At 42.9% G+C, this 17857-nt stretch overlaps 1 protein-coding gene across 2 annotated transcripts in view; it reads right to left on the bottom strand.

The window, feature by feature from the left end:
- Positions 1-17614, bottom strand: part of SPARCL1 (SPARC like 1) — a 57781-nt gene extending 40167 nt beyond the window's left edge. Inside the window, exons 1-2 of one of the 2 annotated variants that reach the window (XM_021718827.1) lie at positions 17173-17606; positions 4424-4430 (exon numbers count right to left, since the gene is read on the bottom strand). The gene's annotated coding sequence lies outside the window, so the exon portion shown is untranslated. Of the gene's footprint in view, positions 1-4423; positions 4431-17172 lie in introns of both variants that reach the window. The other variant, XM_008070594.1, reaches the window with a different exon arrangement.
- Positions 17615-17857: the final 243 nt, after the last annotated feature.

Raw genomic sequence — 17857 nt, forward strand, 5'->3', positions numbered from 1 at the left:
AAAAAAAAAAAAAAAAAAAAAAAAGAAAGGAGACCTTATTCAGCAAATGGAGCAAGGAAAACTGGCTGACCACATGCAGAAGAATGAAACAGGACCTCTATCTATCACCACACACAAAAATCAACTCTAAATGGATCAAAGACCTAAATGTAAAACCTTAAACTATAGGAATCTTAGAAAATGCAGGAGACACCCTTATGCACATTGGAACAGGCAGCCGACCCCTAAGTGCATGCCATAAAAGACAAGATAGACAAAGTGGGACCTCATCAAATTGAGAAGCTTTTACACAGCAAAAGAAACCATCAAGAGATCAGGGAGACGGCTCACAGAATGGGAAAAAATATTTGCTAACTGTGTATCTGACAAAGGTCTAACATTCAGGATCTACAAGGAACTCAAATGAGCCAAAAGGGAAAATAACAACCACCTAATTAAAAAGTGAGCAAAAGACGTGAATAGACACTTCTCAAAAGACATACAAACAGCCAACAGACGTATGAAAAAATGCTCAGTCTCACTAATCATCAGAGAAACGCAAATTAAAACCACACTGCGATACCACCTAACTCCAGTAAGAATGGTCAACATTAATAAATGTTGGACAACATTAATAAATGTTGGACCAAAATTATGGACTTCACAGCAACTCTGCTAGTGGGAATGCAAACTAGTTCAACCTCTATGGAAAACAGTGTGGTGATTTTTAAAAGAACTAGAAATTGACCTTCCATATGACCCAGCAATGCCCCTTCTAAGAATATACCTAGAGGAACTCAAATCATTGTACAAAAAAGATACTTGCACATGCTTGCTTATTGCAGCTATTGCAATGGCGGCCATTGCAGCTCTATTCACAATGGCAAAAACGTGGAACTAACCGTGCTGCCCATAGAAAGTGGATTGGATAAACAAAATGTGGTACATTTCAAGACCCACTTATATGTGAGAACATGTACTCAGTTCTTTGTTTTTGTGATAGATAAAAATTATGCCTCTTGGGCTCAGGAGATCCTTCCACCTCAACCTTCTAAGTAGCTGGAACTATAGGCATACTGATGGAGTATTGCACAGCCATAAAGAAGGACAAAATTATGGACTTCACAACAACATGGATGGATTTAAAGTCCATCATACTCAGTGATCTATCACAAAAACAAAGAACTGAGTACCACATGTTCTCACATATAAGTGGGTCCTGAATATTTATCACAATACTATAAGGGAGGGATCAACAGTAGCGGATACTGCCAGGGTGGGGGGGGGGCAGCACATAACATCACTAAAGGTACCCGACTCTAAACCAGGGGAAATGAGGACCAGTTGGGAGCCCAAACTTTACCTGCACATAAGCTACTTATGTACCTAATCCAGACTTGTACCCGACATCTTTATAAAACAACAAGAGAAAAACATGACAACTCGTCTTTTCAAGTCTCATCCCAAAATGATCAGATAGATTAATCCTATTATTTTTCTGTCTTTAGCTCTTCTCTCTACCCCTTAATTTATTTTGTTCTCTTCCACCCTGTAATTTATTTCCCCTGAATGCCTGGTTCTTGGCTTTCTCCTCTGACTGCTCTTATTTAAATTTCCCTTATTAGTTAAACTCCACCAGTATAATATACAACTTCTTTGGATTCAGTGGCAATGGTCCCTCTTTTGTTAATAGAGTAAGTCAGTTGTTAAATTCTGCTAGTTGGGAGAAGAATTTCAAGTGCTTTCAGCTCTGTGAATGGACCAAGAATTATTCACTGGGGTTTTGGGGGGAGGGGTAGTTCTCTTCCAGGATTAAGAAAAACAGCAAATAATACCTAAGAAGAGTTCCAAGTAGCCTCATTCTCATGGTGTTGGGGCCCTCTGAGGAATAATGGAGTGCTTTGATGAATATTTTGTTCTTGTGTGAAACACTAGTGAAAGCACTCAGTCCCAGCAGAAGTTCCTTCAGGATTCAGCACAAGGTTCAAGCTTCTTGTGTACCTTGGTGAGGGCTGACACATTTCGTAGGAGAAACATTTGCTTGCTCCACTGGGGTGCCGTTACTCATTATTTGTCTTCTCTTCATAAATCCTAATGGATTTTATGACTGGGGCTTGAGGAGTTCTTTGAAAGCAGGGTGAGGGCCAGTGTAGTGGCTCATACTTATAGTCCCAGCACTTTGGGAGGCTGAGGCAGGAGGATCACTTGAGGCCAGAAGTTTGAGAACATCCTGGGCAACATAGTGAGACTTTATCTCTGCTGCCTCCCCCCGCAAAATGGCCGGACATGGTGGCACATGCCTACAGTTCTAGCTACTTAGGAGGTTGAGGTGGAAGGACCTCCTGAGCCCAAGAGGCATAATTTTTCATCTATCACAAAAATGAAGAACTGAGTACCACATGTTCTCACATATAAGTGGGTCTTGAACATCTGTCACAATACTGTAAGGGAGGGATGAACAGTAGCAGGATACTGCCAGGGAAGGGGAGCAAGGCGACACATAACATCACTAAAGGTGCCTAACCCTAAACCAGGGGAAATGAAGACTAGTTGGGGGCCAAGGCTGTGGTGAGCTGTGATTATGCCACTGCATTTTCAGCCTGGGTGACAGAGTGAGATCCTGACTCAAAAAAAAAAAAAAAAAAGTGAATCCTAAAGCTTATCCTTTCAGAGGAAAACTCTAGGAGTTTCCCTCAAGCAAGCAAAAGATTCAGCTGGTCCACAGCTGGCCCACAGCTGGCCCATAGCTGTTAATTCTTCCTCTTCTACCCTGGGAAAAGACTCCTCCTCTCCCAAGCCAGGTACCATTTACACAGGAGGTTGAGACAGGAGGATTGCTTACACCCAGGCGTGAAAGGCTGTAGTGGCTATAATCGTGCCACTGCACTTCAGTCTAGGTGACAGAGCGAGACCCCTCCCTCTAAAAAAACAAAAGACCCTCAGCCTTGTCATATGTAGACTCTTCCAATTGCTCCTTTACACACTCGGTGTCCACGTCCCTTCCTGTACCCTGGGCTGCCCGGAGGCCTGTGTGAATGGTGTTCTCAGATGTTCTAGCCCAGTGGTTTCCACTGGGCTCAGCCAGTGAGAAGCCCTGGCAGAAGGAATTGGAGGAAGGAGAATGGGGTTGGGGCATATTTTTCTTAGCTCCTTCCCTGTGACTATGTCCCTCTCTTGAAGACGACAGCCCCGCTTGTTACTGACCATTTCCTGTTGGGGTTCAAATAAGGTTCTCTCTGCTTGCAGGTGCTGGCACAGCTCTTGCTGGCCTGTCCCCACAATCCCTTGTGGCTTCTTTCCATCCTGCCTAAACTTTGGTAAGTCACTTTTAAAATTAGCCAGTGGTATGCGCCTGCAGTTCCAGCTACTTGAGAAGCTGAGGCAGAAGCATCACCTGAGTCCTCAGAAATTTGAGTTTCCTGCCTGGAATCATCTTTTCCTTGCTGAGTCCTGGAGAATCCAACCCTTGATTCAAAATCTAGAATTAGTGAGTTTGAATATTTTCAGATGACCTGCCAACAAAGGTGACTCCTACCCTCAGCACTGCCCAATAAGCCTTTCTAAAGTTGCCTTAGCTGGGGTACATTTTTTGTTTTTTTGAGGTAGGGTCTCACTCTGTTTCCCAAACTAGAGTACTGTGGCATGATCCTGGCTCAACATGGTCTCAGCCTCCTGGGCTCAGGTTATCCTTTTGCCTCAGTCTCTCAAGTAGCTGGGACTACAGGCACATGCCACTATGCCTGGCTAGTATTTGCATTTTTTGTAGAGATGAAGTCTCACTATGTTGCCCAGGCTGCTCTCAAATTCCTGGGCTTCAGCAGTCCTCCTGCCTTGACCTCCCAAAATGCTGGGATTATAGACATGAGCCACTGTGCTCAGTCTTTTTTTTTTTTAAATAGAGAATAGCAGTCCTCATCTTTGGAGAAAATCAGAAGCTACAAGATATCCAAATGTGATCAGTACCCAGTAAAGATGATTTTGCAGATGTAATCACAAGATTTGAAGATGCCATGGAATGGAAGAGCTTTAGAAAGAAATTTGACATTTTATGTTCAAAAATGGCACTTGTCAGTCTATAGGACTCTTCCTTTTCTCATTTCACACAATCTCTAAAGTGTTATGACATCAGGATTTATCTGGCCTCCTGGGAAGTAAATTCATCCTTCTGTTCTTTCTCTTCCATTCCAGCCCTTCCCCACACCAAAAGACGCCCAACTCATTAGCTCAGCCTGACTGAGCATTTTAAACTTTATTCTGAAAACACTGTTCTTGGGTGGTTAGTCCCAGAACATAGAGAAATTTGCCTAGCCAAGAGTGGTCTAATGAGCTAAATTGAAACAAAGCTGTATTTTTGGTGAATAATACTGCACAAAGGAATCTGTTGTTAATTGTTTTGGACAATGACTGTTCTTGGATGCTTAGTGCTCAAATGTACACACTACACTCCAGACCTAGGCTGTGACTCCCTGAGACATGAGCCTGTGGTCAAGGTGCGAGGGAGCTCGGAGGCAAGTCAGCTACCTCCAGCTGTGACCACAACATTATGCCTCACCGTGGCCGCCGTCCAAACCCTCAGGATTTGAGAAAAATGAAACAACAAAGAACCAAACCTAGCATCAGCATAGGCTGGATTTTTGTGTGTCGCTTTGTGAGAAAGGAAAAAAGTTAATAATATCCGGTTTGCTGGCTATAGGAACCTCATACACGCCAATCCAGAGCGCTTTTTAAAATTTAAGAAAACATTTTCTTTTGAAATCAATGACTTGAAAGTGTTTTCAGGTAGAACGCAGTGGCTCATGCCTATAACCCCAGCACCTGGGGAGGCCGAGGCAAGAGGAACGCTTGAGTGCAGGAATTTGAGTCCAGCCTAGGTGACATAGCGAGACTTTGTCTTTACAAAAAAGCAAAAAATTAGCAGGCATGGTGGCACACACTCGGGATTCCAGCTACTCAGGAGACTGAGACAGGAAGATCACCTGAGCCCAGGAGGTCAAGGCTGTAGTGAGCCATGATTGTGCTACACATTCTAACCTGAGTGACAGAGTGAGAGACTCTAACTCAAAAAAAAAAAAAGCTTTCTGATCACAAGTTGACATCAAACAGCTGGTGTTTTTGTTTGTTTGTTTTTTAATCAGTGAACTGGTGCTGATACTTCTCTCCCCGCCACCCATACCTATCCAAAAAGCTACTGAATACAAGATTACTGCAAGTACCTAGGTTTGAACCAAATGTTTATCTAGTTTAAAACAAAAGTTTCTAGTATTATTGAAAAGTTTTTCCAGAAAGAGATCAAACTGCAATCTACTTGTAAGGTCCTCAAAACTTACTGTTAGTTGGAGCTGGTGATCAAGGAAGAAAAAAGAGAGGAAAAGGTCCAGCATTTGTGTTTTGTTTCTTCTGAATTCCAACAGAATGCTGTGTTGATTTAGAAAGACTTAGCATTAAGCTGTTTGGTCCCTGGTAAAAGGTTGGGCAAATCCATGAACCAATGACTTGAGATTTAAAAATGGCTCCAGTGAGGTAAGAGAGCATGAACATCTCACCAAACGTGATGTCTTAAACCTAGTTACAGGTTTTTTGTTTTTTTTTTAAGTTGGAGTCTCACTCTGTCGCCCAGACTGGAGTGCAGTGGCCGCTCCCGGCCACCGCAGCCCCGACCTGCTGGGCTCCGGAGATCCTTCTGCCTCAGCCTTCCGAGTAGCTGGAACTACAGGCGCACGCTACCATGCCCGGCTGATTTTTTGATTTATTGTAGAGATGAGGTCTCGCTGCCCAGGTGGGTCTCGAACCCGTGGGCTCAGGCAATCCACTCACCTCAGCCTCCCAAAGGTGCGGGATTACAGGCTGAGCCACCGAGCCCGGTTTAGTTACAGGTTTTTATTGACTTATCATGAAGTCAATGATTTTTGTAGCTCTCAGGTTATCTTCTACTGGGTCCCCATCATATTATACAGGCAATTAAGCCACTCAAGTTACATCAAATATAGTAAAAATGCTTTGCTTTCTAAGACATTGAGGGTCACTTTGATTTTTTTTTTGAGTTGGAGTTTCACTCTGTCACCCAGACTGGAGTGCAGAGGCACGCTCCCGGCCACCGCAGCCTCAACCTGCTGGGCTCCGGTGATCCTTCCACCTCAGCCTTCCAAGTAGCCAGAACTACAGGTGCGCGCTACCAAGCCCGGTTATTTTTTTTGATTTATTGTAGAGATGAGGTCTCGCCAAATTGCCCGGGTGGGTCTTGAAACCGCGGGCTCAGGCAATCCACTCACTTCAGCCTCCCAAAGTGCGGGATTACAGGCTGAACCACCGAGCCTGGGTGAGGGTCACTTTGAATGGTGGATTAATCTGTGGGCATAGCACTTTATTCAAACCTGGGGTAACATTTAACCTATTTTTTTTAAAGGTAATGAACTATCACCTCCCATTTCACTCCTCTTCAATTAAAAACCTATTAGTCAACCGAATGCTCCTTCTAGAAATTTGCACATTTGTTCTTTATAAGCTGCAAATCTACATTTTATACATATTCAGCAGAGCGCAGTGATTATGCAGAAGATACAGAGATTTGAAGAGAATGTGGCTAGGAGTTTTATTATTCCAGCAGTTAAAGGCTTGTGCCAGGGTTTACAAAATCTGCATTTCCATAAACTAGTCTTCTCAGACCTGTCCCCATTTATCTCAGTTAGGTTTGAGGAATTTGGGGTGACCTGCCTCCAAGCAGCATTGTGATTTCTCAGTATCCTCAAGCAGACAGGTTGGCTGAAAGATGCCAGAAACAGATTATGGGAGGATGTTTGCCTAAACAACTGACGAATGTTTTTTCTTGTTTAACATGGCATTCCAAGTTCAATAAGAAAAGTCATCTTGGCCGGGTTCAGTGGCTCATGCCTGTAATCCCAGTACTTTGGGAGGCTGAGGGGAGTGGATTGCCTGAGCCTGCAGGTTCAATACCAGCTCGCGCAAATTGGCGAGACCACATCTCTACAATAAATAAAAAATTAGCCGGATGTGGTAGTGCGAGCCTGTAGTTCTGGCTATTTGGAAGGCTGAGGTGGAAGTTTTGCCGGAGCCCAGCAGGTCGATGCTGGGGTGGCCTTGAGTGTGCCACTGCACTCCAGCCTGGGCAACGGAGTGAGACTCCAACTCCAAAAGAAAAAGGAAAAAAAAGTCATCTTACTGAAAAAAAAAAAGTGTATGTGGAAGGAGCAGGTGTTGCCTCAAAATTTGCTTTCCCTCACTAAGGGATCCTTGAAAGAATGCCCAGAACTCCTGGCATCAGATATGAAGATATTTTTCCTTTTTATGGGAGTGTGGGTGGTCATAGATTATGACCTTTGTTCCTATGCGAGGCAAGCCAAGGTCACTGCCACCTTTCTGCACAGTTGACTAACAGAGAAGACAGAACACAGACATGTCCCCTGCTTGAAGCCTTTGTTCAGTTTCTTTCTGTGTTACAAGAATTGGTTTTCGCCATGGGAGAGGTTGTAATTGGATTTCACCATGAAAGGAAGCTGTAATTGGATTTCTCAGCATTCCATAAACTCTTGTCTGTGGAAAAACAAGGAAAGGGGCGTAAATGTCCTTTCACCTAGCTGGAAGTGAAGCTCAGCCAAACCTGTAAAAGAGGGCCTGACAGGCACGGCAGAATGGGTTTCCAAGGTCAGTGTGGGCCTTCAAACTGAGGGTGAAAACTATGCTTTTTTTTTTGAGTTGGAGTCACACTCTGTCACCTAGGCTGGGGAGCAGTGGCACGATCACGGCTCACCGCAGCCTCGACTTCCTGAGTTCAGGCGATCCTTCCACTTCAGCCTCCCAGGTACCTGGAACTACAAGTGCATGCCACCACACCAGGATAATTTTTAAATTTTTTATAGAGACAAGGTCTTGCTGTGTCGCCTAGGCTGGTCTCAAACCCCTGGGCTCAAGCAATCTTCCCATCTCATCCTCCCAAAGTGCTGGGATTACAGGTGTGAGCCACCTCACCGGGCCAAAAACGGTAGTTTAATAGCTAAATACTGCTTGGGCATTGCATTCGGTAGAGAACATAGGATGTTTCTCTGGTGAAACCATCTGACTTATCTCTGTCACTAGATCCTGAAATTTGTATCTTCAAAAGAAGGGGAGGCTGTCTAAGGTTTGGCCCACCCTATGACATCATTTTCCATCTAGAGTTGGTAGTGAACTTGCACAAACAACCAGAATACGTTTTTGCATTCTTTTTTGTAGTTGGTTCCATTTCAGTTTCTATAGTATTTTCTAGAAATTTAAATTAGAGTATGTTTAGGTCAAAGTAGATATTTGAATTTAATTTCTTCTCAGTTTCTGTGGTTTTTTAGACCTTAATTAATTTGGTTTTTTTTTTTGAGTTGGAGTCTCACTCAGTCACCCAGGGTGGAGTGCAGTGGCATGCTCATGGCCACTGCAGCCTCAACCTGCTGGGTTCAGGTGATCCTTCCACCTTAGCCTTCCAAACAGCTGGAATCACAGGTGCACACCACTCTGCCCGGCTAATTTTTTGATTTATTGTAGAGACGAGGTCTTGCCAAACTGCTCAGGCTGGTCTCGAACCCCTGAACTCAGGCAGTCCTCTCACCTCTGCCTCCCAGAGTGCTGGGATTACAGGCATGAGTCACCTCGCCTGGCTAATTTAGATTTAAATTTTAAAAGATACATTTTACTTTTGAAGCTCTGCATATTGTCTTGCCACGTAAATCTACTTAGCAAAATCATCTGTCTCCACTGTGCACCTCTTGTCTTGCTATCTTCTTCTCTCCTTTTATCTCCGTTCTCTTTCCTTTTCTCCCAAGTGCTGACAAGCTGTCTGAATGCAGAACTAGAGCAAACACAGTCACCCATACCTCTGAAAGGAGGAACAGAGTTCCTCCTTTATAGTGGCCATTTTAATGGCTCCTGGGAAACTTTAATGCTGGTATTACTGCTTCGAGCCTTTCTAGATGAATTTTCCTCATGTCGCCTTGAGTTCCCCAGGAGGCAAGACCCTTCAGTCGTTGGCTCCTTCTCTGGCAGTCTCAGAAAAACTTTCAAGTCCTCCTTCTGCCTTTCCAGACCAAGAAAACTTGCTTCAGTGTTTTTGGTTTTCAAGCAGATGATTACAATTTGATCTGTTTATCACTCTTTGTCTAAAGTCAAACAGGCTGGGCACTGTGGCTCACACCTGTAATCCTAGCACTTTGGGAGGCCAAGGTGAGAGGATTGCTTGAACCCAAGAGTTCAAGACCAGCTTAGGCAACAAAGTGAGATCTCATCTCTACAAAAATAAAAAAAAATTAGCCAAGTGTGGTGGCTGGTGCCTATAGTCCTAGCTACGCAGAAGGCTGAGGCAGAAGGATCACTTGAGCCCAGAAGGTCAAGGCTGCAGTGAGCCATGATCATGCCACTGCACTCCAGCCTTGGTGACAGAGTGAGACCTTGACTCAAAAAAAAAAAAAAGGTCAAAAAATGTTAAACAAACTGAGAAAGACATACCACATGTCCTAGAAAAGGGAGAGTTTGCCTTGACTCTTTTCCCTGTTTCTGTCTTTTTCTTGTTACTTTGGCTTATTATTTCCTAAAGGATGTACAGTCCTGCTTCCAAATAAGGCCAGGTATCTTCTGTTGAATTTGTTTATGTCAGAGGAAGCCTGTAGGCTTCTATTTTTAGTAACTATTATAACTGTGGAAAAATTTCCTTTCAGGGAAATGTAGTAAACAAAATGATGCTTATAGGTACCTTATAGTCAGACACCAAACACTGCCTCACCTTGTCTCAATGTGACAGTCAAAGGCTTTGTTATCCGAGAGCAAACCCCTTAGTCTTATTTGGCTAATGTTTACCTGCTGCTACCTGATTCAGAGTTTGCACTGATGCTTTAGGACTCTTAAAGTATTAATGAGTCCCTGGGGGAGCTCTATGGCATGGTGTCAAAGTTGTCTGAAAGATGAAAAAGACGTCCTTCTATTTTTGGGTTCTCTGCTGAGTCACCATCTGACATCAAGGTGTCCCAGCCCTGTGAGTGATACAGACTTTGCTACACCTCTGACCGTCAACTACCCATCATCCTTCCTAATTTGAGCCAACCACCACATGGGTCCGAGCTAGGGGCAGACATGGCCCATTCCTGTGGGGGCTTTGAGACAACCAGAATTCCACAGAGATGTTCAGGAGATACATGAAAAGACTAAACAGATCAAACAGAGTGGCACATATACTTAGCGGTCAGAGAAGAGGGTGTTTCGGGGAGTTGCTTGGGATTTACACTGCCCTCTTCTCTTCCCCCTTCTTGGGGATGCTGGCAGCCCCTCGGTTCCTTAAATAGGCCACGATCCATCTTGCTACAGGAACACAAGATGTTCACGCTCTCAGAATTCTCTAGTTAGCACTCACACCTCCGCCACCACACACATGCCCAGCACCACAGACACACACACACACACACACGCACGCACACACACGTGGGTGTTAACCTCTCTTTAACCTTCAAATCAGGGAAAGCCGTAAGTGACCTTGAGAGGAGATAAGGCCCCTTACATGCTCTCTTGTAACAGAGGAATTTGGCCCTCATAATTCAGCATTCAATTATATACAATATGTGTTTGGATATTACATGGATTTTCTACCTGCCCCAAAATCATGCTATAAAAAAGAGGGATTTGCCTTATACTATCCTGCTTCTAAAATCTTTTACATTTGAGCAGCAAAGCACTATTGAAGAAAATGACTGGAAATGATCTTCAGCAATGCTTATTTTTGTTCTTGGGAAGGTCACCTTGACAAAATGGATGAAGAAGGTGATAAAGATATTCAAAGCAGATTTAGTCATGCTTCTTGAGGTATGACTTCATTATTGAAAGTGCTGGAATTACACAATTTTAGAGAGCCACACTGACAGTTTCAAGTGGTTTTAAATAAGCCCTTTAAAGAGCACTGGCAAAAGCAATATAGTAAGCAATTAAAATGTGGAGAGCATCACCGTAGGAGGAGGCTTTATGCATGGGGATTCAATGTGCAACCTCAGCAGATGTTTAACCACTTGCAGAAGGATTGATGATGGGCCTGTATTAGATAATCACAGTGTGGACCCAGGGAACACACACACTGATGTTTAAGATGCATGTGAAGAGTTTTCACAACATCATTTCTTGAAATGTGAGAAAGGAAAAGTCATGTTTATAAGTATGAAATATTTAAGTAAAATAACATTTTAAATAAGCATCTGAAATAAAATATCCTAAGTATACACTGAGATACATTATCCATTTGTACATTTAGTTAGGATAAAAACTTTGGTTGAGGATCTTTTCCCTTCCTTCCTTCCTTCCTTCCTTCCTTCCTTCCTTCCTTCCTTCCTTCCTTCCTTCCCTCCCTCCTTCCCTTCCCCCTCCCTTCTTCCTTCCTTCCTTCCCTCCCTCGCTTCTTGCTTCTGTCCTTCCTTCCTTTTTTTGGAACTGGGGACTCACTCTGTCTCCCCGGTTGGACTGCAGTGGCACTGCCACAGCCTCAACCTCCTGAACTCAGGTGATCCTTCTGCCTCAGCCTCCCAAGTAGCTGGGACCACAGGCATGTACCATGATGCCCTGATAATTGTTTGATTTTTTTGTAGAGAGGAGGTCTCGCCAAGTGGTCTCAAACTCTTGGGCTCTAGCCATTCTCCTACTTCAGCTTCCTAAGGTGCTGGGATGACAGGCATGAGGATCTGTTCATCTGTTCATCAGAAAATGAAGGCGGCTTTGTATTGGATGTTATCTTATGTTTGGGCCTGCACAGTTTTTAATAACGTGATCATCTGGCTGGGCTCGGTGGCTCAGCCTGTAATCCCAGCACTTTGGGAGGCTGAGGTGAGTGGATTGCCTGAGGCCGTGGGTTCGAGACCTGCCTGGGCAACTTGGCGAGACCTCATGTCTACAATACATTAAAAAAAAAAAAAAATTAGCCGGGTGTAGTAACATGTGCCTGTAGTTCCAGCTACTTGGAAGACTGAGGTGGAAGGATCGCTGGAGCACAGCAGGTTGAGGCTGCAGTGGCCGGGAGCGGCCACTGCACTTCAGTCTGGGTGACAGAGTGAGACTCCAACTCAAAAACATAAAAAAAATAATGTGATCATCTGATGACTGTCTCCCCAACTACACAAGAGCATAGCCTCTCTCTAGTTTTACTTCCTGTCGCAACTCCAGCATTTTGCATGATGTTGAACACTGAATACATTAGTTGTTTGAGACATAGGATAAAAACATTACTTATTTACCCAGTTGCATGACCTAGAAAACCCCGGAGAAACTGAAACAGAAACTTTAAAGATGGAAGATGTTTAATCCTTTTACCCTGGTAATCAAGATGAAAAGAGTCTTCTTCGTGCTTTATAAATGTAACAATAAAAAAAATCATAATTACTTATTTTGTTCTCTTTAGAAAGTCAATGGCTCACATTTATGCAATGATAATTCTGAGGTCTCTATTAATTATAATTTACTCACTGGGAGATTCTAAGTTTAAAAAAGACCATTCCTATCAGATTCTATTAATTATAATTTATTCACTGGGAGATTCTAAGTTTAAAAAAGACCATTCCTATCAGAGCTAGACCTAAGCATAAAAATAATTACAACAATAATGACTACTGATTGAACATGTGTATCCATTATTTTAGCTAATCATACAACAATCTTTTTTTTTTTTTTTTTTTTAGTTGGGGTCTTGTTCTGTTGCCCAGGCTGGAGTGAAGTGGTATGAGCTTGGCTCACCACGTCTCGACCTCCCAGGCTCAGGCGATCCTCCTGCTTCAACCTCTAGGGTAGCTGGGACTACAATCTTGTGCCAGTGCACCTGCCAAATTTTTTGATTTTTTTTTAGAGACAAGATCTTGCTGTGTTGCCTAGGTTGATCTCGAACTCCTGGTCTCAAGCGATCCCCCTGCCTTGGTCTCCCAAAGTGCTGGGATTGCAGGTGTGAGTCATCACACCTATTCATGCAATAATCTTATGAATTAGCCATTATCTTCATTTCACAAGTGGGGGAAACTGAAGTTCTTGACCCTAACAGCCAACTGTTACAAAAATTGCATAGACTCAAACAGAAGGTGTCCTCAAATACAAAGCCGTCTTCATTTTTATTAGTCCTCAAATACAAAGCCGTCTTCATTTTTTCTAATAAAAAGACCCTCAACCAAAGTTGTTGAACAAACTAAAGGTACAAATAGATAATGTATTGCAATGTTTCCTGAGGATATTTCATCAACTGTTCACACATTTACTTAAAATGTTAGATACTGGCCAGGCACGGTGGCTCATGCCTATCATCCCAACACTTTGGGAGGTGAAGGAGAGAGGATTGCCTGAGTCCAGGGGTTCAAAACCAGCCTGGGCAATTGGCGAGACCTCATCTCTACAATAAATCAAAAAATTGGCCGGGCATGGTGGCACATGTCTGTAGTCCCACCTGCTTGGAAGACTGAGGAGGAAGGATCACCTGTGCCCAACAGGTCAAGGCTGTGGTGCCGTGATTGTGCCACTGCACTCCAGCCTGGGCAACAGAGTGAGACTCCAACTCTCTCCCAAAATATGTTAGATACTGTAACAAGTGACTCACATGCACTATGCCGTTCAAGTCCCATGATCATTTTATGATTGCTATTATCTCTATTTTACAAATGAGAAGACAGAGGCACAGAGTAGACTAGATTAAAACAATTTGCGAGTTCGAGTTCAGGATCTGGGCTCAGGCAGGATTCCCCAGGAACCACTGCACATTGGAAGCTGGGAGGAGGCAGTGGGAGCATGGAGGACGAACTTAACGCGGCCATGCAGTGCGTGTTATCAAGTGGTCTCTTCCTTTGCCTTTCTGGTTGTTTTTCTCCTGTGCTCTCCAGTCAACTGGCCATTGTTTTAGTCATTTCCTTGTTCATTTTCTTTATACCTGTTCACTAAATCTTTAAAGGAAACATTTAACTACTGCCATGGGAGTCCATAAGTTGGTTGTGTAAGGCAGGAGAAACAAGCCAGGACCGGAGCCCTCATTTCTAAAGAAGGATTTTAAAGCAGACGAAGAGTTATTTCCCAGAGCGGGTCATGAAGCCGCCGTCTCCCTGTACCCTTTCATTGCTATGACGACAGGCTGTCCTGCTACACGCAGCCAGAAAAAGCAGCTGACATTTCAATGTGAGGAACCCAGGGGAGAGGTTCACAAAAACAAAGACGAACCCCCCCAAAACTTCTTTCGTTTGAATGTCAGTCAGAGAGGAAAAAATGTCCCCTCGAGCAAGTCAAAAGCCTTATTCTTGCCTTTAGAAAAGATAAGAAAGAAAAAATGTTGGGGCCTTCTCCCCTGTCCAAGTAGGCCAATAAAACAGAATGGACTGCAAAACAGCACTTCTCGCTCTGTGTAGCGGCAAGCTGAAACAAAAAATGCTTTGGTTTCATCCGACTTGGCCATTCAAAAGCTCCTGACTGATACAGCACAAAAGACTCACAGTAATAAATACCTCATGTTGATTGGCCCCACCACGGGAACACAGTGGTGTCAGATTTATGTTTTCATTTCTTTGCATTAAAAAAGAAAGACAATTCAAAGAATATTTGCTTCTTGATCCCCAGTGTTATTACCAGAAAAATAATTCCCGGTACTTAACAGATGCCTCGCAGATAGATGACATTTCTTATAAGCAACCAGTAACATTTTCTGTGTCTCACATGCTGCCAGGTGCTGTCCTAGATGTTTAATAAGCATCTCATTTGATTTCTGTGACAACCCCACGTGTGAGTATTATTATTGCCATTTTGCTTGACAGATGGGTAAACTGAGTCCTGGAGGTGTGACATGACGGTGTAAGCTCACTCAGCTTGTCAGAGGCAGAGTCAGGATTCTAGCCCAGGTGTATTTGACTCTGAAGCCCATGCTCTGTACACTCTGCCGTGCTGACTGGGAGACAGAAACCTGACCTTGACATCTTATTACAGAGCAGCATGTATAAGTACAAGGAAGAAACTCTGAGGGAACACCTAGACCCAATTATCTTTCTACAGAGTTTCATTAGGGGCACACTGGTAGGCCACTACCTTCATATCAGTGACTGCTGATTGACCGCTTTCATCTGTAAGGCATAGCTGCTTTCTTATCTGAATTCTTAAAATGAATATCTGAGACAGTTACTTCTTTTATGATCCCATATTCACAAATGAGGGGGCTGAGACACAAAGAGGTTAAGTCTTTTGCCCAAAGTCATAGAGCTATTTAGTCGTAAGGTTCAGATATAAACCAGGTCTATATGGTCAGAGATGAACCGGAGCCCAGCGTCATATTCACTTGATTAGACTGTCCACCTACCTCAAGACCACATACTTTGTTTTCTAAAGTTTTGCCCATCTTTTGATGGCCAAGACAAGAGCCAGGTTGGCCTCCGGTGGTACCATTGTGGTTCAGCCCTTGACAGAGGATGTCCAGTGATCCCTGGCCTGGTTGGGCATCTCTTGGCCTGCCAGGCCTATCGGGAAAGTCTCCTGGGTTTATAGGGGTCCTCTTTTCCTTCACTGATGATCTTTCCAGAGCGATAGGTGAGGGCAAAGTGCACCTGGAGTCTTTTAACAAGTTGTTTATGTTTTTGGTGGAAAAAGGTTCCCAACGTGTTCTGGACATTGTGCTACACTTGACTCAAATAGCAATGTTCAGGCCAACCGAGTAAAAATAACAGTCGGGAGGAAATGAAATAAATTTTTTTGAGTTGTCTAGGGATATCACTCTTCATTTCATTTCTGTCATCATGATTTATTATTTTTACTGAGTGGATAAGTGAAACTGTGCCATGAGAGGCTATTGGAGATTAAATCTCAAAAGATCTGGAAAGAAAACTCCAACCCTCTAATTGCTCAATGGTGGTGCAAAAATTCTCAGAAAAAAAAAAAAAGCAAGATTCATAACACACATGTATTCTTCTCCAAAATATGGAAAGCGGTGTCAGATGGTTGGATGAAAAGTAGGTGAAATAAACTGTTTGCATTGCTAGATCTTAATGAATGAACAGAAATATAAACTTGAAACTTTCCAAAGAAGTGTGTCTTTAAGAAAAATAATAGTTAATAGTTATAACCATCGAGGTTTAAATGAGTAAACTGTAACTAATAAAGCCACACATCTATGAGAAAGGGGAGAATTTTAAAAAAAGATTTCTGCTGAGTTGGACTGAGTGAACATTTCTATTCAGTGTGCTTAGGCCCTGGGCCAGAGGCAAGCTCAGATATAACGCCAAGGTGACATATTTAACCTCTCTGCAGATTAAAGGCGTTGCCAAAGAGATACTCTTTCCGCAGTACCTCGTGGTGTGTAGTTTCAACAGTATTGATCTACAGTTGAAAGCATGGTTTTCTCCTCCAGGGTGACCTTTAATACCTGAGAAGAGTGAATAAGCACGATTTGCATTATTTTATTTGAGAAGAGAGAGCCCGAAATGATAGCACCTTATAACAAAGTCATAATAATCTCTGTAGATCTTTAACTCTCTTTTCCCCTTATTGCTTTTGTAAATAAGGCATCGTCAAGAATGAGAGAAACTTGATGTCTGTATGTATGCATCTTAACAAATGATATTAGGAGACAAGAAGCAATTAGTTATAAAGCTATACAAGGGAATCTGGAAAGGGCTAATAATCACAATCACTTAAGAACAATCAAACAAGAATGTAGTGTTAGAAGAATTTTCCTGCCCTTTGGAAAAGCAAATGTTCTATTTCTCCATTGCTGTTAAATACTGCCTAGGACTATGGCAGTGATGGAATAACTTTAGATAATGTAAACATGGAAAACATATAAGTTATTTGGTTTGAAATTTTAAAAAATGACTTTCTTTACAGTTTATTTCATATATTTAGCAAAGTACTTCTGCAAAACACATTTCGAGACTCAGGCTTCACTAAGACCTGGATGCTACTGAGCTATTAGCAGATCTATATTTCTCTTCTTGGTCTTCATTAAAAACACCATCCTTTATTAGTGCTTGCCATTTAATCTTGCAGGAAAAAAGAAAACATGCACACAAATGGTAAAACTCTTTATGAAGTAGCTTTGCTATAAATCACACAGAAGTTTTTTTTTTTTGTAAATAAGGGACTTTGTGTTATTGAGGTGAAAATATGAGGCAGCTTTATCCGATCATGCAAATCAGTTTAACAAATGCAATTAGACAACACAGTAAACTTATTAAAATTTACCTTCAAGGAGGTGGCTGGACCCAGAACCTCTGTAGAAAGCTGAAGTTGAATCCCCCTCTTTGCACACAGCCAGGAAATAAAAGTCTGACAAATACCCAAGAAAAACTCTTTAAATCCCTTTCCTCGTTAGCTCTGCTTCTGTGCCCAGAGGCACATTCAAGCCTATTGGAGTTGAAATTCTGCTGCTCTGTCAACTAGTCAGGGTCTGAAGTGACAGACGAGAATTTGGAGGTTGGCACAGGGAGTGTTTCAGGCTGTCATCGTTTTTGTTGCAGATTTCTGGATTTCTCTAGCAGGCTGGCCTCTCACTCCAAGGGCTTTCCAGGCAGTGCAAACCAAAAGAGAAAGACCGAATTCTGGTGGCGTGGATGGGGTTAACAGTCCTCGCCTCAAGCTCTCATTCTCAGAGGCTCATAACTTGGCCAGAATATACGCACTTGGCTCTTTGTGTGTGTGTGTGTGTGTGTGTGTGTGTGTGTGTGTGTGTGTGTGTGTGTGCGCGCGCGCGCGCGCTTCCTTTTTCAAACAACGCTGAAAGGTTTTATAAGCAGCGTCCCTTTTTTGGGGATTTTTATTTTAAGTCTTTGAAAAGAAACCCCATGCTGTTTTTTCTTCCTATAGGAAACTGGGGAGCAGGGGTTTAGGAAGGGAGGAAGAAGAATTGCATCCGCAGCAGATGCATTTT

This window comes from Carlito syrichta, unplaced genomic scaffold, assembly GCF_000164805.1.
Source record: "Carlito syrichta isolate Samal-C Ts95f unplaced genomic scaffold, Tarsius_syrichta-2.0.1 Scaffold313819, whole genome shotgun sequence".
NCBI lineage: Eukaryota > Metazoa > Chordata > Mammalia > Primates > Tarsiidae > Carlito > Carlito syrichta.